The 27,292-nt window shown below is 44.3% G+C and overlaps 1 long non-coding RNA gene across 13 annotated transcripts; it reads left to right on the top strand.

The window, feature by feature from the left end:
• Nucleotides 1-11,016: 11,016 nt before the first annotated feature.
• Nucleotides 11,017-18,143, top strand: LOC119299112. 13 transcript variants are annotated; one of them, XR_005146092.1, is made up of 10 exons: nt 11,017-11,666; nt 12,125-12,220; nt 12,664-12,704; nt 13,436-13,533; nt 13,622-13,718; nt 15,134-15,307; nt 15,506-15,567; nt 15,667-15,770; nt 15,871-15,946; nt 16,899-18,143. It is a non-coding gene; the product is annotated as an uncharacterized LOC119299112 (long non-coding RNA). The 13 variants fall into 13 exon arrangements; XR_005146089.1 differs by having other exon boundaries at nt 15,667-15,946; nt 16,899-16,958; nt 17,066-18,143; XR_005146086.1 differs by having other exon boundaries at nt 15,871-18,143.
• Nucleotides 18,144-27,292: the final 9,149 nt, after the last annotated feature.

Here is a 27,292-nt window from a genome sequence, read left to right as displayed (position 1 = left end):
TCACATGGAGGATTAGGAGTTATTAACATACAACAACATAACAAGGCACTCCTTTAAAAAAATCTGCACATGTTTTTCAATAAGCAGGATCTCCCTTGGATTAAGATGTTGTGGGAATCTTACTACCCGGAGGCCCCACCCAAGGATAGACTTGAGGGCTCCTTTTGGTGGAAATCTCATCTGAAGTTGATTCCACTCTACAAGGAAGTGGCTCAGTGTAAAGTTGGCTCTGGGGACACAGTTATGTTCTGGACTAATAAGTGGCAGCAACGAACTCTGGCTGAAGTATACCCAGAACTTCACTCCTTTGCAATTGATGCTCAAGTTTCTGTGGCACATATGAAGCAATCAATTGACATTACAGAACTGTTTTACACATCCCTCTCCACCATTGCATTCCAGTAATTTAATGAGATAACTGGCCTGGTACATCAATTGGAAAACTCCTCTGATGCTTGGAGCTATTACCTGGCGATCTGGTATTTTCTCAGTAAGGAACATGTATAAGCATCTGATAGGACACTATGAAGTGCACCACCTGTTTAGAGATTTGTAGAAAGCAGCTAGCAGAATCAGACATAAAATTTTCTTCTGGCTATTGCTTCATGATAGAATCAGCTCTAGAAGTCTCCTTAAAAGAAAGAACTACCTTCTGCTAAGTTATAAATGAGCTCTATGTCAAGAACAAGTGGAAGAAACCTCTCTGTATCTTCTCTGGGATTGCCAGTTTGCTCTGTCATGCTGGGACTCCATTGCCCCAAATAGGCATCGAGGGATATCTGCTTTTGATGGCATTATCTTCCTCAAACAAGTTTCCCCCCCACAGATTGCCATGGATATTATTATAGTGGGCTGCTGGAATATATGGATGCAAAGGAATGGGAAAATTTTCCGGAATATAAGGCCAACCCTGGAAGCCTGGAAGCTTGGACTTCAGCATGATCTTTCTTTAGTGAAACACAGAACCAAGAATAAGAACATCGATTGCCTAGTGCAATGGATAAACTCCCATCTTTCTTAGTTCCTAGTATCTGATTGTGTTTCCATGTTAGAGAAAACGGGAGTTGGATAGTTTTTAGTTTTCTTTCTTTTGTTTGCCTTTGTACATAACTTTATTAATGAAAATTTACCGTAGAACAATTGTTCTACGGTTTCGGGGTCAAAAAACAATAATTAGCCTGATTACATGCCAAACATCATGCACAAGATATGGAAAATAATAAATTGGCAACCCCAAAATAGTATCCATGTCATGTCTGATTGTTTTCTGTTATATGCAGGGTTGCTCATTCATGGATACTCCCGGCTCAAAGTGCTCCCCATCAAGCACACAACAGATAGCTGGGAGATCAGACGAGGCCACCATCTGTGGCAATCGCGAATATATCATCAACCACGCCGGTGGCGATCTGTCATCATCTGGAGGTAATGAGTTTAGCACCAACCAACTGTACAGTCTCGCTCTCATCACCCAAAGGCGAGTTAACCTTTGACACCGGCTCTGTGTCCCCAATTTGTTAAAGCAATCTGATTCCCACATGTTGTGGTGCCATTCCACAATGATGTTCCCAGTCCTGGTACAACCAAGTGAATTAAAAGCTTAGATGATGGCATTACGAAAGAAAATGATTGGCAGATCACTACTGAAAAATACGTCATAGTTTCTGCAATTCCGTATTTTGCAATCAACTTCAAGAATGAAAACAACAGAAAAATGCACATTTTAATTTGGGAGAGTCTCTTACATGTCAAACTGATGGCCTCCTGCACCAGGAATGTTCAACCAGCGCACTAAGAAATGCAATCTCACCAAACAAACTTGTGAATTTCATTAAAGTTTAAATATTCTTGACTGGAAGAAAAGAATGTGCACATGGAACAGATACTACATAAGTAGGTACTTCTTTTTCGTGGTTTACGAACCATAGCGCTGCAGGTTCAAAGGTTGTTAATCACTATCCCTCCACCATTTCCTATGAAAATATTTCATTTTGCCATTTTTGTCCAAATTCTTCCCCCATGAAATCTTTATTGCCTGAAATGCTGCCACTCATTATTTTTATTTATTTATGAACCAACGTGCTGAAGGTCTAAAGTTCGTTAATCATCACAATGGGAAAAAGAGTTGTGTATCTTCTAACAAACTGTGTACACAAAATGTCGTCATTGATTTTTTTATCTGAGCATGCAACAATCATCAGATATTTTCATATGTCATTTATCCACGAAATAAGCTAGATGGAGTGTCGGTGAAGACATGGCAGAGCTAACTAGCTCGTCATCCCTGCTGTGACTACAGGATGGCTCTGCCAAGTTTGCGATTTTATATGAAAAAATATGAAAGTAGTAATTGCATCAATAGAATATTTTGGTCCTTCGCATTCCAAATACCCATATTTAGTTGGACAATTGTAAATTCAGATTATATTTCTTATCTGCAGTATAACACTCTGACTCCGAACTCTTGATTTGTTGCCAAGTAACACTAAATTGTCGCATATAATGTTCCAAAATTTTAGGTGCAGTGCTACTTCAGCGATCAGGATCTTCTGATGGATGAGCACATGTTCAAATTTGTAAACAGAAACAAGGAGGGCTTTGGTAAGTACTGTGACATTGTTTTAGTTCATACATGTAAATAAACACTCTAAATCATGGTGCTCACAAGTTAAGATTCTTGGTTGTTGTGTATGGACGCTCCTGATCTTATTTGTTTTTATAATAGATTTTAATCTTATAGAGTTGGAATAAAGCGACCAGATTTTTCTTTGAGAATGATGATCTGCAACTCATCATATCAAAGCCTTTGTACTTGGATATTTTTACATGCTTGGTGGCAGGAGAGCAGAGCTTTAGATCAAGGTCCAGCACACAAAATCCCAACTTGTTTACTATTGACACCAGCCGTCGGTGCTCTAATCATATGTGAACCTGCTTGTTCTTCATTTATTAAAGATAGTTTCTTGCTTCTTATTCATCTCTTTAGATGGCCTTTTCTTTGCTTCCTAATCTGTAACTCTTCTTCTTTTTGCAGGGAATATGCAACTCTTCTTACCTATATTTGGCAGAGGTACAATGTTTACTGACTTGTATGCTCTATTTCTGACCCAACAAATCTAATATGCAAGGATAACAATAAAATCAGAACGATCAGAAGTCAAAACAAATGTGCATGCTTCATGAGTTATGTATACTTGTGAATCTATTTTTACATCTACTATTTCATGTTGAATAGTACATGCTCTCCTCTTGCATGCCACATCTGCCTGTACTATGAAATTGACATTTCGATCTGGTAAAAATGGTGTCCAGCTCACCATCGTAGGCTGCAGGCTGGTTTGGGTGACAAGTGGAGAGAGACGAAGGAATAGGTGCCAACAATGGAGGTGTGTGTGTGCCCACTTCGCTCATCTGTGTAGCTACTGAGAGCTTCTTGCGGGGGCAAGACGTGAACTGACATTGAGTGTTGTGATCCGCGGGGAGCAGTATAAGTGTTTCTAATTCCCCTCCATGCAATTTGTGCATCTTTTCCAATCTAGGTGGACTGAGCACATGTAAGCTAGCTTTGTAACATGTGATTGTAGGTGTAAATTGACTTGAACATAGAATAACATCCTAAATTGTAAAATTTCGAGCCGACTTAATTTTACCATCTTAATTTTGTGGTCGAGATAATCTTCCAATTTTTATTGAGGAACTTCCAATCTATTCATCTCCAAATTATGGCAGTACAAAAAACATAATAGGTATTTTTTTTTACAACCAGGTCATGTTGAAGAAAGTCATAGATCAAATGGATCAAACCTGTAAACACCCAAATGAAGACGAACAAAGACATGATCCAAACAGATCCACCGACTGCCAGCACCGACCGAATCCCATGAGATCCGACGGGGACACACCTTCACACGCCCTCTGACGATGCTAGACATACCATCAAGATGGGGATACAATGTGAGAGATATTGTTCCTACTGAGAGTCTGAGACACATCGCCGCCGCCACGTAGCCCCAACCAAGACGTTGAATCTAATGAGAACAAGAACGGGGTCCCTCTCACGGGTGGAGGCTGAGGTCCTCTGCACCTCCATGGCCCAAAGGCCATCAGAGATGGGCTGAACCGGTGACGATGCTGATGGGACAAGGAGGAAAGTGTGCGACGATCTTTTCTTGTGGAGGATAAAAGAGATCATTTCAATCTTCCACTTTTTATTAGTAAAGAGAATTTGAAACTTATGTACCATGTTGGAGAAAATAGGAGTGACACCGGGTCAAGCGCGACACAAAAATGTTGCCATGCTAGCGAAGCTGGGCTATTGGGAGTAGAAAATGGTTTTCACTCTTAAAGTTTATCTATGCCACGTAGACCTCTATTTCATATGACTAGATGCATATGAACTGTATGATACAACATGGCGATGTCTCATGAGACATCTGATCTGCTTTCTTGGCTCGGGGGGCGTCATGGGCAGCGCATGCCTCATTCCCCTTGATGGCATTATCAAATCAACACGAACACGAGGGGAGGGGCTCAAGCCGGAGAGCGGGGGTGGTCGGCGGGGACTTCTTGGTGCTTCATGAGGAAATACAATGTGAAGGAGAAAGGGTGTCATGAAGAAGGTGAAGTGGGCATCATCCTATTTTAAAGGATAGGGCTCTAGTGCGAAATGTCCGGCTACGGAGGAAACCGAGCAGGAAGAGGAGGGTCCGACATGAAAGGGGAAGGGTGCGTCGTGGGCTGCAGGTTTTTTGTTGGAGATGACATGGCAGATAGTCCGAACAACAAACAATTTTTTCCCACATATGGTTTGGGATTTGGAGGAGGCTGGATTGTCCAGAAGGTTGAGTTTTGGGGAGCCCAATGGGTGCCCGTTTGATGTTTAAACACATCCGGCGTATAAGGGAGAAAGTGAACTTCGACCTTGAAGCCAATTTTAGTCACATGTTTGATTCATTCACTCTATATGCATTATAGCCCGTAGCAACGCACGTGCATTCTACTAGTAGCTACCAGGATTTGAGCCACAGACCTCTTGCTGCAAGCGTGAGTGGCTCACCAGTTGACCTGGCTGATGACTGTGTTAACTAATGACCGTGAAATCTTAAAAACTAACAGCAGGGAGCGGGCCTGTTCATGCAAAAAGTCACAAAAGAAATGAACCGGCTAGGAATCTAACCACAAATCTCTTGCAACAACTGTGAGTGGCATACGAGTTAAGCTGACTAATGTTTGTGCAAAACGACGAGCGTGCATATTTAAGAACTAACAGTAACTAGTATAACGCCCGTGCGTTGCCACGGGCTCTTTAAAATTTATAATCAGTATCTTTCATTTATCATCCCCTCATATTGGGTGATTATGGGGTGCTCTAATTAGAAACACAACAATCAAATATTAGGAAATTTCACCGAACGAACAACAACAAATAATACGATATCTATCAAACAAATAAAATGAGGTCATATTTTTGGTCCGTCATGCACTTCTGTTGAAAAGTGCCTATCCCTTTTAGAATCAACCCACTGTTTGCTCACACGCAAAAAAAATACATCTCTAAAGTGGGGAACCGATCGGTGCCAAAAAGAACTCAAACTCCTATCCAATCTCGACTTCGTGCTCTTCCACTTCCATTGATAAAGATGGGACGTCAAGGGTTTCATCATGATGACCTCGAGCAGCCGCCGACATCCCTCCCCACATCTACCCCTACCCCCTGCTGCCGCTTGCACTGTCCTTGCTCCTCGAGGGAGCTAGGGACACAATGTTCTCTAGGATGGGCATGACCAGATCCACGAGGAGGCCACATTCTTTCATGGGAACCCAATCAAGCACACCACCCTCCGCAACCATCCAATCCCGGCCTAACAAAGTCAAGACCCGCCATCGATCCACAAATCAGGCTTGCCGCATCCAGGTTCACTGCAAGTCTGTGACGAGTCTGTAGTCGACATCTTGACTTTGGCTATCCCCACGGAAGAATCATCGGATCCTGCTTACTTTTACCATCACTTCGTCTCTTCCCAAGGCAGCGACACCACCCAGCCAATCACCACCACCGCTTGCGGCTTGCCTACATAAAATCATGAGAAATCCCCACGGCGGTGCTGTAAGATCACCTTGGCGACCTCGACAGTGACCGACTGGTCTAAGGTCTAAGCTAGCCGCTCTTTGTAGAAACCAATAGAAGTAGGCATGTGACTCAGATTTGTTCTTTGGTGTGCATGCGTTTCTTGCTACCCACCAGCTCTTGTCTACAACTCGCCTATCTCTGTACCAGCTCTTGGTCTACAACTCGCCTATCTCCATGCTCGAGACGACCAAGCTCGATGCGCAAGCCGCATACGTCTGCTAGAGCTATATCCAGGCCCTATGATTTTTGGATCACTGGCACTATGGGTGCCAGGACCGGAGTCGCCCTCATCCACCAAGTGGATCAAGGAGGCCCACCACCTAGACTCTACATCGCAACATTTTGTGTTTTCCTATAAAAAGTAAAGAACCTTCTCTAATAAACGTAAATATAACCTTTTGGTTTTATAGTCTCAACTTTCCTACACTCCAATACCAGAAGGATTTCTTGGTTTTATTTAATGACCTTCTTGAATGTCATTCACTTAGAAAGGTAGTAATACAATCTACGATATTAAGGCAAATTATTAGTCATATTAAAGTGCAAAAGGCCCTATAGGAGTCAAAGCATGACTTTTATGGTTATACTGTAATTTGCAAGATCTGAGATTTATGCAAGTGTACAATTAGCCAATTAAATAGATTTTCACATTCAGAATAGTATGATTAGCAGTAGCACTTCAATTTTTTTCATGTTTGATCAGCTTGCTAGGTGGTTATCACTAAGCATGTTGGAACGATGAGCATAACCTAACTTAGTTCAGTACGTGTTGCTGCAAATTAGTTCAGTACGTACGAAGCTGTTGCTAATTTCAATGCCTGGCTGTTGCAAGTTTCTAATGAAAAAGTACTTCAGGTCAAAGATCAGGGAATATACACTTTTGTTATCATGGTTGTTTCCTTACAGTGAACAACTTTGATCACCACTTCAGCATCTACTATCTATAAGAAGACATTAGCTAAGTAGATACAGGCAAAGAAAGCATGTAAGCAAAACCAGAATTAAAAACATCCTTCTCAATGGAGCTCATGCAGTTCGGAAGACCCTAATCATCAATGAGGGACCCCTCCGATGGTAGCATGGCGTGACAATTGCCATCAATGACGACACCTAAAGTACCTTGCATAATCCATCGATCCAGTTCGGAACAATCAAGCACATACCTTGCAAAGTGATGTGGATCTGAAGCAGAGGTGGGAAGGTAAAGGCTCAGGTGAGGTGAGGTGGAATGAGACGTTGATATAGACGTGCACGCATGAGAATAAGGCGGTGCCCAGGATGGATCTCCATCGGAGGAGGCCGGATCCGCTGGGGAGGAGGTCGCTGTAGTACCTGCCATCTGTGCGATGGATCACGGGGCTGGCAGGCAGGGGGAGGGGATAGGAGGGAGCGGGTGGGCTAGAGCGTAGATGGCGGGTGCCCCCGACGATGGCTGGGAAGGATGGTGGAGGAGGTGGATGAGGATGGCGGCGGCGGCGTCTGCGGTTGCGCCTCGTCCGCAGCCGTGCTGGTGGTGGTCGATGCGAGAGCCAGATGGCGTCGGCCAGAATCAGGCAGGGGCGACAAAGATTTAGAGGAGAGAGAGAATGGAGGCGATGAGCGATGGGAGGAAGGGCCACCGGCGATTGGGGTGGCCTCAGATCCGCCCTCCGTGGCCGCCTATTTCATGGGACGAACACCCGTGCTCACCGTCGGGCTCGCCTTCGGCCGCTGCCTCGCCGACATTCACGACATAGAGCCCCTTCCTCCGATCCCATTTGCCAGGGAGGCAGCGCCATCCTTCATCGTAGAGAACGAGTCCACACTGAGATCCCAACCAGATCGTGATTGCGCCTCCCCAAACCGCAGCGGCACATCCCACTCCATCAACGACCAACCTATATGAGGCGGAGGGTCAGTGTAGGACGCGAGCGCCGTCACCATGGACGTGGGGGACGCCGTAGGTGGAAGGAGGCGGCGACGGCGTCTGTGTCAGGAAGATCGCACGACGGTGGCGGCGTTTACTCGAGGGGGTCGAGAGGAGCTGCGTTTGGTGCCGGGTGGGTTCTTTGGTGCGTGCGTGGGGCTGGAGATTGTGATAGGTGATCAGGTGAGGGCGTGTCATACCTGGATCGATAGCCTTACCATACCTGGTGGTAATTTAAATTTATTACCATATTCGATATTTCCCGAGTTATGGCCTTACCATACCTAGATTGATAGCCTTTGGGGTAATTTAAATTTATTACCATATAATTACCATATTCAAAATTTCCTGAGTTATGACCTTACCATACCTGGATTGATTTATTACTATACGCGGATTAATTATGATTTATTACTATATGATTTATTATTATACGTGGATAGTCTTACCATACCTAGTGGTAATTTAAATTTATTACCATATTCGATATTTCCCGAGTTATGGCCTTACCATACCTGGATTGATAGCCTTTGGGGTAATTTAAATTTATTACCATATTCGATATTTCCCGATTTATGGCCTTACCATACCTGGATTGATAGCCTTTGGGGTAATTTAAATTTATTACCATATTCAAAATTTCCTGAGTTATGACCTTACCATACCTGGATTGATTTATTACTATACGTGGATTAATTATGATTTATTACTATATGATTTATTACTATACGTGGATAGCCTTACCATACCTGGTGGTAATTTAAATTTATTACCATATTCGATATTTCCCGAGTTATGGCCTTACCATATCTGGATTGATAGCCTTTGGGGTAATTTAAATTTATTACCATATAATTGTCATATTCAAAATTTCCTGAGTTATGACCTTACCATACCTGGATTGATTTATTACTATACGTGGATTAATTATGATTTATTACCATAAATACGTTGGGTATTGCCGGTCAGACGAGAAAAGAGAAAAACCGGTGGGAGGGGCTGGTGGGAGGTGGGACAAAGAAAAACCGGTTGAAAATAAACCGGTTGAAAATAAACCGGTTGAAAGTGAGGGGGACTATTCAACCAATTCGTCCATTAGGAGTAGAGATGAAGAATTCAGGTACCTTTTCAAAAAAAAAAATCAAACATTTTGTTGGAAAATCTGAATAATTTTTTACAAATCAAATAATGTTTTAAAATCCAACAGTTTTCAAAATTTTCATTGTTTTAGAAGCATGACATATTTCAAAAATTTTGAGCAACATTTTTTAAAAGCATGAACATTCCAAAATAATAAAGATATATGTTAGTTCAAAATGTTAAGAATATTCTTTTGAACAACATTTTCAATAATTTTAAGGAGATATGAGGAGCATGCTAACTTAAGAAGTATCATTCTGAACAATTTTATGAACACAATTTGAACACTTGCTTTCTTTCTGGCTTATTATGTGACAAATGTAACTTCGTGAAGTTTTAGGACGTTTTTCATGTTTTTTAAAACTGGGCTTTATTCTGGTTTGTTTTCCTTTTTTGGTTTATTCCGTTGTTCTCATTTTTTTTCTGTTATGTCAAATGTGTGAACCTTTTAAAATAAAAAAAAATCATGAATTAGTTCTCAAAAATTTCAACCCTTGTCAATTTCTCAAGCTTATTTTTCAACTTTTTTGGTGGACTTTTTTGGAAAACTTTCAACATGAATATTTTTTCAGCATCAATGAACTTATTTGAAATCTACGAACCCTTGGGCCGACCCAATAGGTGCCTGACCGGAGTGATGAGATCACCCATCAGGGTGGTAGTGTGGTAAAAATTGAAATTTCCATTTTTACCATTTGTTTTTTATTTTGGTTAGCAAACCTAAAACTCGAAAATGTCAACCCAATACAACAAATCGATATCTCGTTAACCAACTGATTTCGTTTGGTTTTCGGTTTATAATGAAAATCTTTTTTAGAGCACACGTACAAGCTACGACACAACTACTAGCGCTTCCCTCGTGCCGTTCTCTAATATCCATGACCACCTTTATGCACTGAGGTAGACCCGGTCATGGACAACCCGGCCCGCCGGCCCGAACCCGAAGCCCGACATTCGGGCCGGGCTCGGGCTCCATTTTCTGACCCGAAGCCCGGCCCGAAAGCCCGAAATATGTATAAAAACATATTTTATTCAAAATATAGGTATAATGAATTAATATAATATCCAGAAAATGATTAATTTAATTAAAAAAATGTCACTGTTCATGTACTTCGGGCCGGGCTCGGGCTTGGGATTTTATCTTCGGGCTTTGTCATCCCGGCCCGAACCCGACCCGGCACGACGTTTGCCCGGGTTTACTCTGAGAATACCTACGCGATGTGGTACTAAGGGCCTGTTTGGTTCCAAATAAGTCACCAACTTATAAGTCGAAAAGTGAAAAAAATGATTTATTTTACCAAACAGACCCGACTTATAAGTCACCCCAACTTATAAGTCATAAGTTGCTCCATCCCAACTTAAAACTTATAAGTCACCCCCTTTTGCGTGTGTCCCACCACCTGCATGATGTTGATGGGTGTGGAAAGATGTGTCAGGTGACTTATAAATCAGGTGACAACCAAACAGGCGTGACTTATAATTCACTAGTTTTAAGTCACCTGACTTATAAATCAAATGACTTATTGAAACCAAACAGGCCCTAAACAAATAAGACGTTTGCCACTGCATGCTCTGTCTGCCCATAGAAGTAGCAGTAGTTGCCCTTGGGCCTTGCAACTAGGTGGACAACGAAACCTCGCAATAGCTTAGTTGGTTTAGCTCATCATGGCCGCCCCCTCGCGCAATCCACGTCGTCTGCGCCTGCCCAATAGCTCGCGTCGCGTGGTGGGCAGCCGGGTTGATTGGGTGAAGGTGGGACCAGCCTCTGGCTCGTCCTGATCAGCGCAGCGCTGGGATCGACGATTTACTGTGCCAGAAAAAAAAAGACAAGAGATAAACGCAGACCTTGTTGTTTCCTTCCCAACGAAGGCAGGCGTACGTCTTCGTCTCCTCCTCTCCCCCACACGCCGCCTCCTCCTCTCCCTAGCGTCGCCAGCCGCACCCGCCGCCTCCTCTTCCTCTCTCTGCTTCCTTGCCCACCTCCTCTTCCTCTAGGACACGAGCGGCGGTGGCAGCGGATCTGCGAGAAACATTGGAAGGCAGGAGGTGGGACGGAGCAGATTGGCGGCGGGAAGCTCCGGAAGCGGCATGAGGCAGAGCGGATTCGTGCGGCAACACGTCGTGGAAGGAGACGGGACGACTCGCCTCCTCGTCATAATCGCAACTCCCGTCCGTCCTCGCCGCGTCTCCGTCGCCGTCTCCTCTCCACGGCGATGAGCAGCATCCACGAGAGGAGCGTAAGGCCCGTTGTAGCCGATGTGCGTCGTGGTTCCGGATCGGCGCAGGTCGCCACCGTGGGAGAGGCGCATCGTGCTTCTGGATCGGCAGGTCGCCGCCGTGGGAGAGCAAGGGTGGCCTGGTCTTCTGGTGCTTGTGGATGAGCAGGGGGCGGCTGATAAGGTGGCGGTGGTAGGAGAAGGAGGAGGTCCTTGTCCTCCGCCATCAAATCGAGTAGGAGGAGGAGGTCTCGTCATCCACCACAACCGTCAGGTTTGTAGTCATCACCTAGGTCCAGCTATCGGGTTTGGCTTTTTTCCCCTGTTGCTTTATTCCTATTTTTTCTGTGGTGCTCGACTTTCCCCCTGTGGGACGTGCTGGGACTAGATCCAGCGGGGAGGAGATCCTTTAGGCATTTGATTACTGTGGATTCCCACACATCTTGCAGGACATTGTTTTTCACCCACACATATGCTTTGATTCTTTGATTTCTGAATCAGTGCCGAACAGTGACCTGCCATTCTATAATACAGTAGTAACCAAAGATATATTGTTCGATGACACACTGATCTTTCTTTGTTAGTTGTTACAAATAAATGTATTGTGGACAATTAGCTCTGAGGTATAAACCAATCACACTTTCCAGGAAGAACATTATTGAAATCTACATTCTCTTAGGCAGATGTAGCTTAACACCTTCAAATTATTGATGTGGTGTCACTTTTCTTTAGGTGATGGATCATCCTGATAACCAGGTTGAGTGCATCAGCTACTGCCATGGCAATGGATTTAACGAATGCAAACTAACAAGGCACATCATCTAACCGGTATAAACTTATCAAAGTTTTTTACATTTTCATGCAGTTTTCCTTGACGATTAATTATAGATGAGATCTTAGTAGAAAGAATATAGATGTGAGATTCACTGCAAATGTAAGCCTTGGAGTTTCAGATTCACCTTGAAGCATTCCTGAGATTGAAGATAGGCTTTGTTGGTACCTCAGTTTAGAGAACTAGAGTTATGCTGGTACATGTTTCGGTATAGAAACTATTTGTGTTTGTGATCAACTCATAGATACTTTTTAGATTTTTATGGTTCCTAAATATATGACAGTCTTTGATTCATTTTTGTCCAAGAAGAAGTATGTATCCTATTTATAGGGATTCATGTTGGAGGATATCACCAGTCCCACTGTTTTTGCCGTTTCGTATGATGATTTCCGCAGATCTGTGGGTTTCTCATGTGTGCATTTTCCCTTGATTCTTGTAGCCACCAAGGCCATGGACAGGGACCTGTGTGTTCATTTGAAGGTGAGCTCCCGGGTCTAATCCCGACAACCCTTTGCAGCGGATTTTGCAGTGAATGGCTTGCTCGTAGATTTTGGAACCTTATCGTCAAAAAGATTAGTTGTTCTTCCATGTGTTGCACATTTAACTGTTGTAGTCTTAACTTTACTGCTTTAGTTCTTGTATAGGTCTTGGGCAATAAGCATAAGGGTAATAGTTAAAGATTTGTTGGAAGCACAAACTAACCTATTTAGCTGCAGCCACGAATTCACATAATCCTATTGTTTGCTATGTAATGAACTTGCTGGTGCTTGATAGGTTCAATTCTTTGAATGTACTACCTGGTACTGTTTTTTCAGTGATTAATGCACCTAAGCAGGATGTTGTATCTTATATAAATAGTATCCTGTAGACTTTGGAAACTTTAACCATCTAAAGTTGAAAATAATTGCAGCTTCTGTGGTAGTTAGCAGTGTGTATCAGTTTTTCTGGGTGCAAATATTTGTCCTGGCGTGTACAAATATAGATACTCCTATTTATTTGTATTGAGCTTAGTTGCATTTATAGTGCTGGAGCTTCTTTTGTTTGCATCAGTAGTGAATCCTGTGTTTCGTGCAGTTCATACAAGATACTAAGTATTTTTCAGTTTTACCTCATTCCTTCTTATTAAACCACAACAGTACTATGAACTTGCACGTACCAATGCTTCATATTGTTGTACTCTGAATCTGACGAACTAACATCATGTAGTACAGACAAGAAAGTGAAAGGGGCGCTTACCTACCTGGCACCGCCGAGCTTTCACCGCCAATGGAGGTGATTGTCTGCTCTCGGTTTCATGGTGCCAATGGAGGTGATTGTCGCTGCAATGAAATTCTTTCTACTGAGCGACCTTCTTGTTGTTCCTCTTCCTTCTGACATAATGTGACCCGTTCTTGCAGGTGGGTGTGAAGTGAGCACACAGTTGTTCATCGTTGCTGGATAGGTTCTTCCTGGTCGTCTTCTTTTGTTGAGGCCTGACGTTACAATCGCGTTAAGGTATGTCTCCTGATGCGAACATCTATGGTTGTGGTTTCTTGTTCTTGTTCGTTTGGTTGGTTTTATTGTGTGCATGAGTTAGCGCCCGTCAGGTGCTCGTGCTTATGTCATAGGAGCAATGATTCATAATTCAGGGAAACCCATCTGGATGTTCCATAGATATTCGGTCAAAGATCAACTAATATGAGTTCATAAATTAGAGGCAAAGAAATGCTTATCACTCATTTTTCGAACAGATACTAACAAAACATTGGTAAGGTGAATGAATTATAACCTTGGAGGTGAATAATAAAAAGAAAGGAAAACGTGAGGGGTGAATAAATAAAGGTGTTTGTATGCAAATTTCACTGTCCATGTGCTTCCTTGGTGTGCCTTTGTCACATTGGCAGTACCAAGTCACTTCAAAGCACCGTGACGTGGCAAAGAACTTAATCAGGATTTATGCGAAACCATATGCTAGGGAACAATGATCAATTTGATTCGATTAATAAGTTTAGTTACCCAAGATCATATTTACTCTGTTAGTAATATAATAGATTCCAGATTCTGGTTATGCATGCCTTCCCTTCCATTCCATTTGGAACCTGCTCTCTCTCCCTCTCCACATCCCACTCCCACTACAAAACATGCATCGGAAAACACATAAAGAATAATGAAGTAGTTTTTCACACGATATGAGAACAGGTTTGTTGTATTCAGTGTAGTTGTTAACTTGTGGTCCTTCATAGGAAAAAAGGAAAATAGCTTCAGGTTTTAATCGCTCCAAATTCAGTGTTTAACTGCTGCAAATTCTTAGGTAACTGTCGGTTTTTACTTTTTAGCACACTTTTTCAGGTTTTTAACTTTTGCAAAATATAATATTAACTGCTACAGAACCAATTTGGAACTTCCTATTTCAATGCATAACTTCTGAGACTAACAGAGACACAAAAAATGTGGATTGAAGAGAAGGGGGCCGGGGCCAAATCGTGGCCCTCTTGGTTCAATCTGAACGGCAGGAGCGCGGCATCTCCTAGGCTTTCGCGTCTTGCGCTTGTATCCCTGTCGCAAGGAAGACGACGAGGTCTCCCCCGCCCTCCTCCACTAGAGACAGCTCATCGGCGGAGGAGGCGAGCGTCTTTGTTTGTTCAGTATTGTGTTGAGTCCCCAAGGGAACATGGTGCTGTATAAACAATATTGGAAAGCACATGGGTGTTGAGATTTAGGATTTGTTGGTTTCAGTTCGTTTCAAGTTTTACTCCTGAAAACTTTGAGATTAGTTTGTCTGCTGAGAACGATATAGGGTTAGTATAAAGTACGGAGATACATCTAATAAAAAGTCTGGGGATCATATTTTGTCTTTGCTATGTCACCAGCACCAGACGTTCAAGTTTTTCTTTTTGTTGCTGAAATGCGTTATTTTTCTTTTTTCTAAGGATGTGTCCAATGTGGCGCTACTTGCCTATCATAAATCGTGAGTTTTGTTGGCATTGCTGGTTCATGAAGAGTTTGACGCCACTCGACATTTTCACCTCAAAAATAAAAAATTCTGAAGCCTACCAATTCTCCTACCGAGGATACTCCTGTCGACACTCGATCGACAATATGAGGTAACTGAATGAAATGCAAATAAACAGCTGACTTTGGTATAATTGATTGCATCCATGATCCACATGTCAGATGCCCTTATACTTTCCCATGCTTTTAAATCACTTGCTGAAAATTGTGAGTTAATATTGCCATGCTTGTTCTCAAGCTATGACTATTGCACTAAAAACTTAAGTAGATGCTTGTTATTCTTCGATTAGGAAATTTTTGGAGGAGCTGGTCATGACTTAGAAACAAAACTCCCCTGAGAAGGCATCGCTAGGTACAGACCTTACAGAATATGCAAGCAAGCAATGGCATTACCTTTGCATGCATGTTGTCATTCTGCTGTTAATCTAACGAGCAACAATAATGTGTATAGTCACATGAACTCGAGTGACCCTGCCAAGGATCGTGCTGCTGCACATAATCACTCTATTGCTCGACGACGCAGCAGAGTATCGGCGCGAATTGCTCTTCTCCAGGGTGTGTACATTCAAGAAATGCTCTGCACATAATTTCTATTTTTTCTTCCATTCAACTATTAATGGAGCCAATGGTGAAAGGTGCAAAGCATTTTTCATAGGTAATTTCCCTCGGAAATCTTGCTCGCCAGTCTCGTCTTTTTCCTTCAGGTTGGTCGTTTGTCTTTAAGTGGCAAGGTGAGCTAATTTACTTTGTTCAATCTAGGGTCAAGATCCATCTCTCCTTCGCCATTATTCACTTTCTATGCAATTATTCCATTGATCCATAAGTTTGGCATCCTCTGTTTGAACATTTAGCTTGCTTTTGCTGCCAATTACAAATTGTTTGCATCTGAACACACTAGCCCATTTCACCAAGGAAATTCCATTACTATGCTAAAGTAAACCTGTTATCAATTGCATTTTTAACCAAACTTATTACTGCTTACTATACTTAGTTTCTACTGATTTTCACTAAGAAATATTGGAGGCTAGGTAGTTGAATTAAAAATCGGTCCTATAAACCCTATGTAGTTCCCATTCACTTTATAAAGGTAGACGAAGCACGCACGAACCAATAGCTACTACATGATGCAGCTGCTCAATGCCCAATCCAATTTTGCTGCATCACAAACCTTTAAAAAGACACTTCATCGTTTAATCCGCATTTTTTTCGACTTGGTACATCCGTAAAATGATTGACTCCGGACTTCTTAAGCAGGCTATAGGAAGAGGATTTAGAGATCCTTCTTCGCAAAATCAGGAAATCTAAGGGAGATTGTTGTAAAGGCACCTAGCTATTTCAGTATTCTCTAATAGTCGGTTCGGTGTCCTATTGTTTAGTTAGTTTTGTGAACCCGCAGAAAAGCAGTACTTCTTGTTTATTGGAACAGAATAATGTTATGATCATCCAGAAGTTCCTTTGGAGTTTCCATGATCAAATTAACTTATAAAACATTTTTTGTTATGCACTATTCATGTTTTTTGGAAAACAGAATAATATTATGAGTATCCAAAAGTCCCTTTGGAGTTTCATGATCAAATGAACTTAAAACTTTCTTTCATTATGCACACTCATGTTTTTTTGTTCAGTACATATAAGGTCTTGCCGAATAATTTCCAAAACTTCACCAAGCAATTGTTTTTTTAGGATTAGGTGTGGGAAATAGGACCTCAGCTGGTAGGCCATTCTATGTGTGTACCAATTCTGGTAATACTATTTATTATGTTCTCTTTATTGCTAATGATGAACACCCTTCTAGTATGACAACCTTAAATTTCGTCAATGTTTGGTGATTTTTTGGTATTTCATTGCAGGAGACACAGTCTAGAGTCGCCATATCTAACTTTTACTTTGACATTGCTGGGTGTTCGTCTTCTACGTATTTGGTTTATGCTCTATTGTCTACTTACCAACAAGAAGATGAGTTGAATGTTTCACCTTGGCAAAGTCGTGCATCTGTCAGCGTTTTGGTTCTTCTGGATCTTAAATTGTTAAATGGTTCTGCTGTGATATACTAATATACTTGTTCAACCAGGGGGCACTAATTTATCTTCCAGTAGATTAATAAAATTTTATTTAGAAGGTCTCTTATCTGATTGTCAAATTAGATCCTTGCAACTAAACTGTTGAACTTGCTTGCCATCTCTTTGTTTACCGCATCTAACCTTGAAGCCATGTTGTACTTCTGAACTATTGCATTACACATGATTTGGTGGTTCATCTTAGTTTACCATGAAAAACTTTAGAGCATGCACATGATTTTCTAACCAGGAACTTTTCCCAACTTGAGTATTGAAACTTGAACTAAGATTTTGTTCATAAATTGGAAATAAGGAGGAATTAACCAATCATGTTTGTAATTACCACTATGCAAAATAATGTAAAAATCTACATGCCGTATAACACAAGTGCCTCGAAGCAATGGAGCCAAATAAATTCATTTTCCCAGCACCAAGATGCTCATGTCAGCTTCTAAGCCTGGTATATTTTATGCATGTGCACTGCGTGCAATGAGATTTTGTTGTTGTATCATCTGTGTTGCATGTCTTCTCACCAAACTAAACCTCTTGTCATACAGACACGTTAACAAATACGACAACCAGATTAGTGCGCACAATCCCGCTTCAAGAGGCGCCACCAGGTGGCGCCCCAACAACTAGTGGTGAACAAAGCATGCACTGGGTCCTTCGTATCCTGCATGGTTGGACACGCGCGCATGATTAAGCCTTTGGTGTTGGGTGACACGCATGAGGGAGCCTTGTACTGGATGCTTGGATTTCAGTTTTTTCTTTCAGTTATACGGTTTTATACCAAACCTGATTTGAATTCGGTTATTACAAAGAAAAAAACCTGATTTTTGGACATTCTTGAAATGATCCCAATTTTCAAGCATGTGGCTATGTCCAAGGTAGGCATCCATGTTAGGTTTGAATGATTTTTGACACTGTACGCAAGTTTTGACACGTCCAACCATTTATTTATCTTTTTTGACCGAGAAGACTCCGAAAAATCCAAAACTTGTCGAAAACCTAAGAAACTTGGCGTGGTGCCTTGAATTTTCATAGAAGGCTATGAAAAAAATTGGTCGTGTCAAGGATGTTGAGAAATAACGTGTTCTCAGATGGACCCTTTTGGCCTACCCGGACACCTCCATTGAACCAGTCCATTTTTTGACATTCTTAAAATGACTTCAACTTTTGCAAACAGGTGGGCATGACCATGGTAGGCATTAATGCCAGGTTTGAATGATTTACGACACGTACGTAAGTTGCAACACATCCGACTATTTATTAGCCGGGGGGGGGGGTTGTACCGAGAAAAACTCTAGAAAAATGTAAAACTCGTCGAAAATTGAAGCAACCAGGCATGGTGCATTTAATTAGTCATACAAGGGCATGAAAAAATCAGGGCCATTCAAGGATATTAGGAAACAATGTGTTCTCAGGCGGACCCTTCTGTCCTACCCGGACACCATCCGTTGAATATGGTTTTTTGGACATCCTAGAAATGAACCTAACTTTTACAAGCAGGTGGGCATGCCCATGTGAGGCATCCATGCCAGATTTGAACGATTTTTGACACCATATGCAATTCGCGACACCTCCGGCCATTTATCACCTTTTTTGACCGAGAAAACTCCAGAAATGGCAAAACTTGTCGAAACCTAGGCAAGTTGGACTGATGCCTTAAATTGGTCATAAAAAGGCCATGAAAAAATTAGGGCCAATTAAAGGATATTGAGAAACAATATGCTCTCGGACGGACATTTCTGGTCCACCTGGACACTCTCCATTGAACATGCTCTATTTGGACATTCTTGAAATGACCCCATTTTTTCAAAGCAAGTGGGCATGCCCAAGGTAGGCATCCATGCCAGGTTTGAACAATTTCTGACATCGTATGCAAGTTGCGACACGTCCAGTCATTTATCGATCTTTTTTGACCGAGAAAACACCAAAAAATGCAAAAAAAAAAAAAACGAAAAGCCAAGAAACTTGGCATGGTGCCTTGAATTGGTCAAACAAGCCATTAAGAAAGTTGGGGCCATTTCAGAATGTTCAGAAAAAATGTGCTCATGGCCTATCCAGACACCTTCCATTGAACATTATGTTTTTTGGGACATTCGTGTAACGATCTCAACTTTTGCTAGCAGGTGGGCATGCCCATGGTTTGCATCCATGCTAGGTTCGAAGGGGAAAATGTATTTAAAATCATAATTAAAAATAGTTACTTAAAACTATCATATTGGTGAATTATTTTCTGTTTTTTGCGAGCGTCAATGGGCCAACCCAGTCGGCTAGCCTCCTGCGTGTGTTGCCTTCTATTTGATGCTACTCTTAAAACATATGAAATTTCCTAATTGACACTCGTTGCATGAAGTTATCAATCAAACAGATAGAACGAGCGAAGCAAATAACGTTAAGGTCTCGCCTATCGAGCATCCTTAGTGACCACTGAACCTTCAATATTTTTAAAACCAATTTTCAGAATTTCAAAAATATTCATATTTATTAATCAATGTTCAAAAACTTCAGAAAATGTTCATAATTTTAAAAAAATGTACATGTCTTGAACTTTTGTTTGTCATTTTCAAAGAAAAAGTCAGGAATTTCAGAAAATGTACGTGTTTTCCAAAAATTCTTCAAAATGTGTTATTCAAAATTTTCACAACTGTTAGAGAAATGATTGGGATTCCAATTTTTTTCATGTATTATAATTTGTTTGAAATTTCAATCAATGTTCCCGTTTTCATACTTTTCCCAAAAATTTCAAAAAATGATGGTCTTATGCTTCTGTTACAATTTTTTTTCGCAATTACAAAAATGTTTGCTCTTTTTCCATTTACTTTCTGGAGTTGCAAAAAAAATTCACGTTCCAAAAATTGTTTGTGTTTCCATAAAAATTGGGAATTAGAAACATGTTGTGGTTTAAAAAAACATTTGCGTTCCAAAATTCTTCATGATTTTTAAAAATGTTTCAGTTTATTATATATTTGTTCAATAAAATCTGAATAGTGTTTGGGATTCACACAAAAATCACGTTTTGTTTTCAAAAACATATTTTGCATTGGAAGTTCGTAAAAATAATCTCCATGATGTTATGCTTAAGGCTTCGTGCTGCCATTAACCCAAAGACGCTGGCTAGGCTAGCTGGTTGTACCAGAGTCTGGAGGTCCTGAGTTCAAACTCTGCAGGCATGGTTTTAATTTTGAAGCGCTGCTATACGCTACCTTAATGGGCCGGCCCAATCGGTTGTCTTCTCTACGTTTACGTCCAGCAGGCTACCCACCCTACATACAAAAGTAAGTATGACTTGTGAGATTACTATATTACCCTTTATACGTTTTAGGAGGTGGGGTTGTACCGAAACGGGTCTCCATGCTTAAGCGGAGCTATCCTTTGGTGGGTTATTGCTGGATAATCATTCCTGTTAGTGAACTTTAAGGGCTGGTCTGATATTGAAAATTCTGCAGCTCCTGGCAGAGAGTGATGAAACTCCACCTGATTGCGCATCTGCTGTCGTAAACAAAGATCTAGGCGTGTACATCCAGCTTCAAGGAGCTCTAAATGCGGAAGCTGAGCGAGAAAAGCTAAAGAAAAAAAGAGACAAAATTCAGAAGTAAGTCTATAGTGTCTCTTCTAGATGGTTTGAACAGTGAAGACATATGCCTAGGTTTCTTTCTTGTACTTGATTGTATCACTAAGTAGCATGGTTTGTTGTGGAAGTGTGCAGGCTATGGATGCTCTGTCACAGAAGATGGATGCTTCGGGCTACAGAGAGAAGGCTCCTCGTGTTGACGTATAATGTGTTGCCTAGTCTTTTTCATCAGATCGAACTTTTGGATGAGTTGGCTGGAGCATGAATTCAATATGGTATCAGAGCCAAGAGGTCTTGAGTCAAGACCCTGCCAACGCAGTATTAACTTAAAAAAATGATTCTACGGTCTACATCGATCCCACGTCTAAGGATTAAAATAGCCTAGACATGAGGGGGAGTGTTGAAATATATTGCCCGCCTCCCTCCATCAGTTCGGACTGATGGGTGAATTGGTTAGGTGCATAAACTTACAACCAAGAGGTTCAGGGTTTAAAACCCAGTAAACGCAATAAATAATTGTGGTCTACCCCCGCTTCCGCTGCCCACATCATATAGCTCCAAAGAAGCATAGACGTGAGGGGGAGTGTTCGAGTATGATGTCCGGCCCTTTCCTATAATTTGGACTTTTGGATGAGTTGGCTGGAGCATGAATTCAATATGATATCAGAGCCAAGAGGTCTTGAGGTCAAGACCCGACTGACGCAATTAAAATTGTAGCCCACCTTCGTCCACGTTTATGTAACACCCCCAGTGTCATGCTACAGTAACCCTTGGGGTTAAGCTAATCATTTTGCTAAACAAGTGTTTGGTCATCATTGTCTTCTATCTCTTTCATTATTTCAGTTGAATTCAAATTCAAATTCTAAGTGAATTTCAAAATTAACTAAAATGTTCATCATGTGGCAAATTTTCTTTTGACAATTTTGGTGGTGAACTAACATTTTTGTAAACTGTCTAAATGGCCTATAATAGCTAAAACAGAAAAGCTTAAAAAAAGCAAAAGTAAAAAAAAGAGAAAGAACACAGGCCACTGTGCACTGGGCCAAGTGCATAGTGCCTGGCCGAGCCTCGGCCCACTCCAGCTAGTCCGGCCCAGCCCCTCCTTGGGTCGCCTTCTCCCCCTGTTCCCCCAATCGGGGTCGCAACAGGGGCGAGCCCCGCCGGACCGCCTCGCCGTCGACGACGAGGGAGGGGATAAGAGCGCCCCCTCGACGCCTCGAGTCCTACCCCTCACCTGCCGCCACTCCCACTTCCCCTCGCCCATTCTGCCTGCTCCTCCTCTCCTCTCCCCCTTCAGATCCACCGCTTCCGAGCGCGTCCTTGGCCGCTACGCCGTGCTGACCGCGGCCACCGCTGTCCCCGCCCCTCTCCGACGAGTCCCCGAGTGCTCCCGTGCCCAGCTACATCTTCTCCGACCACGGACTCGAGCTCGTCGCCCCTACAGCGCCCACCCCGTTGTCGTCTTCTTCCTCGGCTCATCGTCGTCTTCTTCAACGACCGTGCCCGCTGCAGCTCCTAAACCCACCGACGGGCCCTCGTGCGCCCTCTCGGTGAGTTCTCCCTCCTCCTCCCTCTTTCACATAGGCCGCCTCCCTCTCTAGCTCGCTCACCGCACCTGCCGAAGCTCGACCCCCGCCACGGAGCTCCCCGCCATCGCTACTGACGCCGTCGAGCTCAACCAAGCCCCGCGTCATGCTCAGGGCCTCGCGGCGGAGCCGCCCGTGCCCTTAGCTTGTCTTGCCACACCCCGCAACGCCGTCCCCGTCGAAGCCCGATCGCTGCCATCGCCTACCGTCGCTGCAACGGCCGTCTCCGGCCACCTCAGTCGCTCCCAGCGCCACCAAACGACGCGGCATCGAACGACCGTTCAGACGGACCTGGCCACGCCCCCTCCCCATGCCCCGTAATGCGATCCCGACGAGGTCCCGAATGCCACCACCGCCACCACTCGTCGCCGGTGCCGTTTCCGGTAGCTCCAGCCGGCCTCACCACGCGACGCGGCAGGCTCTCCCCGTTCGAACGCGCCCGCCCGCGCCCGTGTTGGCCCCCTGTAGGCGAATCCCGGCCATCTCCGGCGTCGTGACGCCGCGGGAGAGGTCGCCGGAGCCTTCTCCGGCGCCCTGCCGACGTGGCCGGTCAGGGCCACCCCCCCTGGGTCACTGCCAGCAGGCCCCGCGGGCCCTTGTTGGCTAAGATGACTCAGTCAACTTTGCTGACTGGGCATCCCTTGTCGATGATAGGCGGGCCCCACTCGCTAATTAATTTTAGTGTAATTTAAAATGGTTAATTAACCTAAGCAGCCACTGACACCCGGGGCCCACCCCCCTTAATTAGCTCTATTTAATTAAAATGAACTCAATTAGCTCTCTGTCTATGACATGTGGGTCCCACTGGACCCACAGGTCAGTTTTGACCTGGTCCGTTTACCGCTGACATCATCCCCACGCAATGCTGACGTCATTTTCCTTTTCTGTTAATTCTGTTAATTTAAATAATTTCTAGAAATGCTTTAATCTTTGAAAAATCATAGCAATTAAACCGTAGCTCGGATGAAAATGTTTTCTATATGAGAGTTGCTCAGAAAAATCCAACGAATCCGAATAAGCTGCATGTTCATCTGTCACATGACCCTAGCATGCTGAACTTGGAACTTTCCCCCTCTTTTCCTTTGTCCGGAATCCGCCTAACGCCGGGAATCCATCCTCGGATGTTTATCCCCTCCGTCTGCAACGTGTAGTACTACGTTAGGGAAACCCTAGCTCTGCCCGTCGTCATGTTATGCCTTGTGATGCATTGATTTCTCTGTATTTACTGTTTCTTCTCCCTCTTCTCTCCGGTAGACCCCGAGACTGATGATGCCACTGTGATCGACTACATCACCGACGACCCCTCCTTCTTGTCTGAGCAACCAGGCAAGCAAACCCTCATTGAGCATTCCAATATCGCCCATTTCTTTGCCTCTCATGCTTGCACTAGAACTGCTACTGCTTTCTGTATGATCCTACTCTGATGCATAGCTTGTTGTTGTTACCTGCTTTTATACCTTACCTGCTTATCCTAAACTGCTTAGTTTTGGTTGGTTAGTGATCCATCAGTGACCCTCACCTTGTCCCAGTTGCCCCACTTATGTTCGATGACTCGATCAATGTGATCGACGTCCAGGCCCCGACACCACACATCAACCCCCTAGTTGTACGACTCTGCAGAGTTACCATCGAGTGCCGAGGGTGGAACCTCTTACATCACTCCTGATGAGATCTCCGTAGTGTAGCTATACGGTCGAGGTCATCGAGGGTGATTTCCTCCTTAACCACTTACGACAAGGCTCTATCGTGCAACCCATCAAATGTGATCCTCGAGGGTGGATCCTCTTACGTTCACCTTGATGACAACATCGAGTGGAACTCACCAGGGGTGATTCCTCGGGTTTTCCCCTTGGTGTTAGACACACAGTTACTATGGTTACTATGACTTTACACTGAGCCATGTTACTAAAGACGGGTCGACCCTGAGGGGTACCCGCGCGAGCTTAATTACGAGTGATGTGGAGATGGGTTGACCTGGAAAGTGCCCGCGAGATACTTACGAGGCATGGCCGGGCATTCTTAGCCCTTATCGCAAGTACTCGAGATGGGGCGACGGGGTCACATTGATCGTGAGTCTCTGCTCGTAACCGCGCGTTCCTAATCCACTACGATTTAGATATTTGATCTGAGGGGCCTCTGGCCTGATAGCACTAACCATCACGTGGGCATAGTATGGGCGTTCTGTGTCGTATGCATCACTCGAAGCTTAATAGACATCGACGACTGAGCGGCGCACGCCGGGTTGGACTACGTAATCGCCTGCCTTGTTGAAGGAGGTAGCTAGGTCTGCTCACCGACCACCCACACAACGTGCAGGAGTTCCCGGGAGATGGCCCATGACCCCTGGGGGGATAGGTTTAGTCCGGCGTGCTGGCCTCTCTATTAAGCCTAGGTCGGGTTGCGGCGTATTGTTTGGCCGAGGCCGGGCATGACCCAGGAAAGTGTGTCCGGCCGGAGTTAATCGAGCGCGGTGCGTAAGTTGGTGCACCCCTGCAGGGAAGAAAACAACTATCGATAGCCTGTCCTACGGTAACGGACACTTGGAGTTGTATCCCGATCGATACAACTAGAACTGGATACTTGTGATGAGAAATGGATTGTGTTGAGACTTGGATATGAGATGATAACTGGATAGTATGGCTCTGGGATTGCTTTCTCACAGGGAGTCGAGAAAAGATCTCTGGCCAAGGTTGATAACACTTCTACTACTTTACTTTATGCTACTCTACTCCCTCCTGTTGCTGCAAGATGGTGGTTTCCAGAAGATGCTAGTCTTCGGTAGGCTAGGCTTTCCCCTTCCCTTATGGCATTCTGCAGTTTAGTCCATAGATACAACCCATTCCTTTGGTACATATGCATACTTAGTTTAGATCTGATGTAAGTCTTGCGAGTACTTTGGATGAGTACTCACGGTTTCTTTGCTACTTCTTTTCCCCCATACCCGATTGTTGCGACCAGATGACGGATCCCAGGAGCCAGACGACGCCACTGATGACTACTACTACCCGGAGGATGCCTACTACTACGTGACGACCACTGACGACTTGGAGTAGTTAGGAGGCTCCCAGGCAGGAGGCCTTGCCTTTTCGATCGTTGCTGCTTTTGTGCTAGCCTTCTTAAGGCAACTTTGTTTAACTCATGTATGTACTCAGATATTGTTGCTTCCGCTGACTCTTGTGTTTTCGAGCTTATGTATTCGAGCCCTCGAGGCCCCTGGCTTGTAATATAAAGCTTGTATTATTTTAATTTGTGTCTAGAGCTGTGTTGTGATATCTTCCCGTGAGTCCTTGATCTTGATCGTACACATTTGCGTGTATGATTAGTGTACGGTCAAATCGGGGGCGTCACAGTTTAGGCCTGAGGGAGCCACACGTGAGGGGAGTGTTGATGTATAATGTGCTGTCTAGTCTCTTCCATCAGATCGATCTTTTTGTTGCATTAACTAGAGCATGCATTTCTACACCTCGGGGCGTCCAAGAAGATAACATGAGAAGCTGAAAAGAAGCTAGACGCGAAAACTGTCGATGCTCAATGAGTATCTCTGTTGTGATCTGCGATGTGGCGTTTTTGTATATACGTTGATGTCGCAATTGTCACTGGCAATGCTCAGATTTGTAGAAAGTCGATTGGAAGGTTGGGGCTTGATTGCAGTTCCACCACATTTTGCAGCATGAAGAATATTACCTACAAACTCATAGATTTGCACGTGTATATGCAACGGATCACAGTAGTACAATAAAATAGTAAGGCGCCTAGTGTATTCTCGCTGAGACGAAAGTAAAGAGGAGCTCCATCTCCAGTGTCCAGTGGCGCAGTGACTGGGCATGCACCGTGAAGCTACATCTGAGAAACAATTGAGGACCGAGCAGCCTAGTTTCATGGTCCAGGCTGATGGTGATCGCCGGCGCGTCGGTGGGCGGTTTTGGGCTCTGGCCGAGTCCGACGAAGAAGACGCCGACAACGATGGGGATGCATCTCCGGCAGCGGCGCCGCCCTCACCGACACCTTCCGATCTTGTTTGCGATTTATTCCATGCAGGGTATTGCAAAGATGAAGTAGCCATGACGATCGATCAGGTGCTGCCACCGGACGATCCGGCGCGTATCGGTCTACATGAGGGCGAGAAGAATGAGATGGTTCGACGCGTAGTTCATCGGAAGACGGCGGCGTCGGCGCTCAGACCGTGGAGGGGACCGATCCCTAAGGTGAGTCTTCCGAATCTCATGTTATTCGATTTGATCAGGCCGGACTCTTGGATCCCTGTTAAGAATAAGAAGAACGCGAGGCGGCGCGCCGGGAGTCCGGCAACGGCGGCGCCCGTGACGGCAGCGGCGATGCCTACGATCTCGCTCGCGAGATCACAACGATTGTCTCAGCTGCTAGATGGAGTTGGGCCGGTTCGGTGTGGACCGGGTCCGCGAGATGTTGGGCCAGAGAAAGATGGGTATGAGGCCCATGCTAGACCGGGCCACTCTCCTCCACCTATTACGCTGCCATGCACGTACGAGCGTGATCGTTTTCTCGATCGTACGCAGCCGCCTCTTCGCTCTAGGGTTCGTAGACACGGCACGAGAGGCTTTCCTGCCTGTGGTCTGCATCGGGCTAGGAGGATCCGCCCGCTGCCTGACATGGCCGGCCGCGGGACGCTCCTTGTCCTGTGGGACGGGGCGGGACAGCTCCGCCGCCGGCGGTGGCCGCTGGACGAGGAGTCCCGATGGCCCCGAGGCCGCCGGCGGGTGAGGGCGCTACTCTGGGCTACCCGGGGCGAGGAGCTGGCCCCGTGGGCGCGCGGCCCCAGGGGCAAGGGCCCGTCCAGTCGGCCGCTGGTCGGGGCGGCTTGAGGCCTCCGGCGCCAGC

This window comes from Triticum dicoccoides, chromosome 5A (genome assembly GCF_002162155.2).
Source record: "Triticum dicoccoides isolate Atlit2015 ecotype Zavitan chromosome 5A, WEW_v2.0, whole genome shotgun sequence".
Lineage (NCBI taxonomy): Eukaryota > Viridiplantae > Streptophyta > Magnoliopsida > Poales > Poaceae > Triticum > Triticum dicoccoides.
The sequence above is the reverse complement of the archived record's forward strand: the minus strand, read 5'-3'. Positions and strand labels throughout refer to the sequence as shown.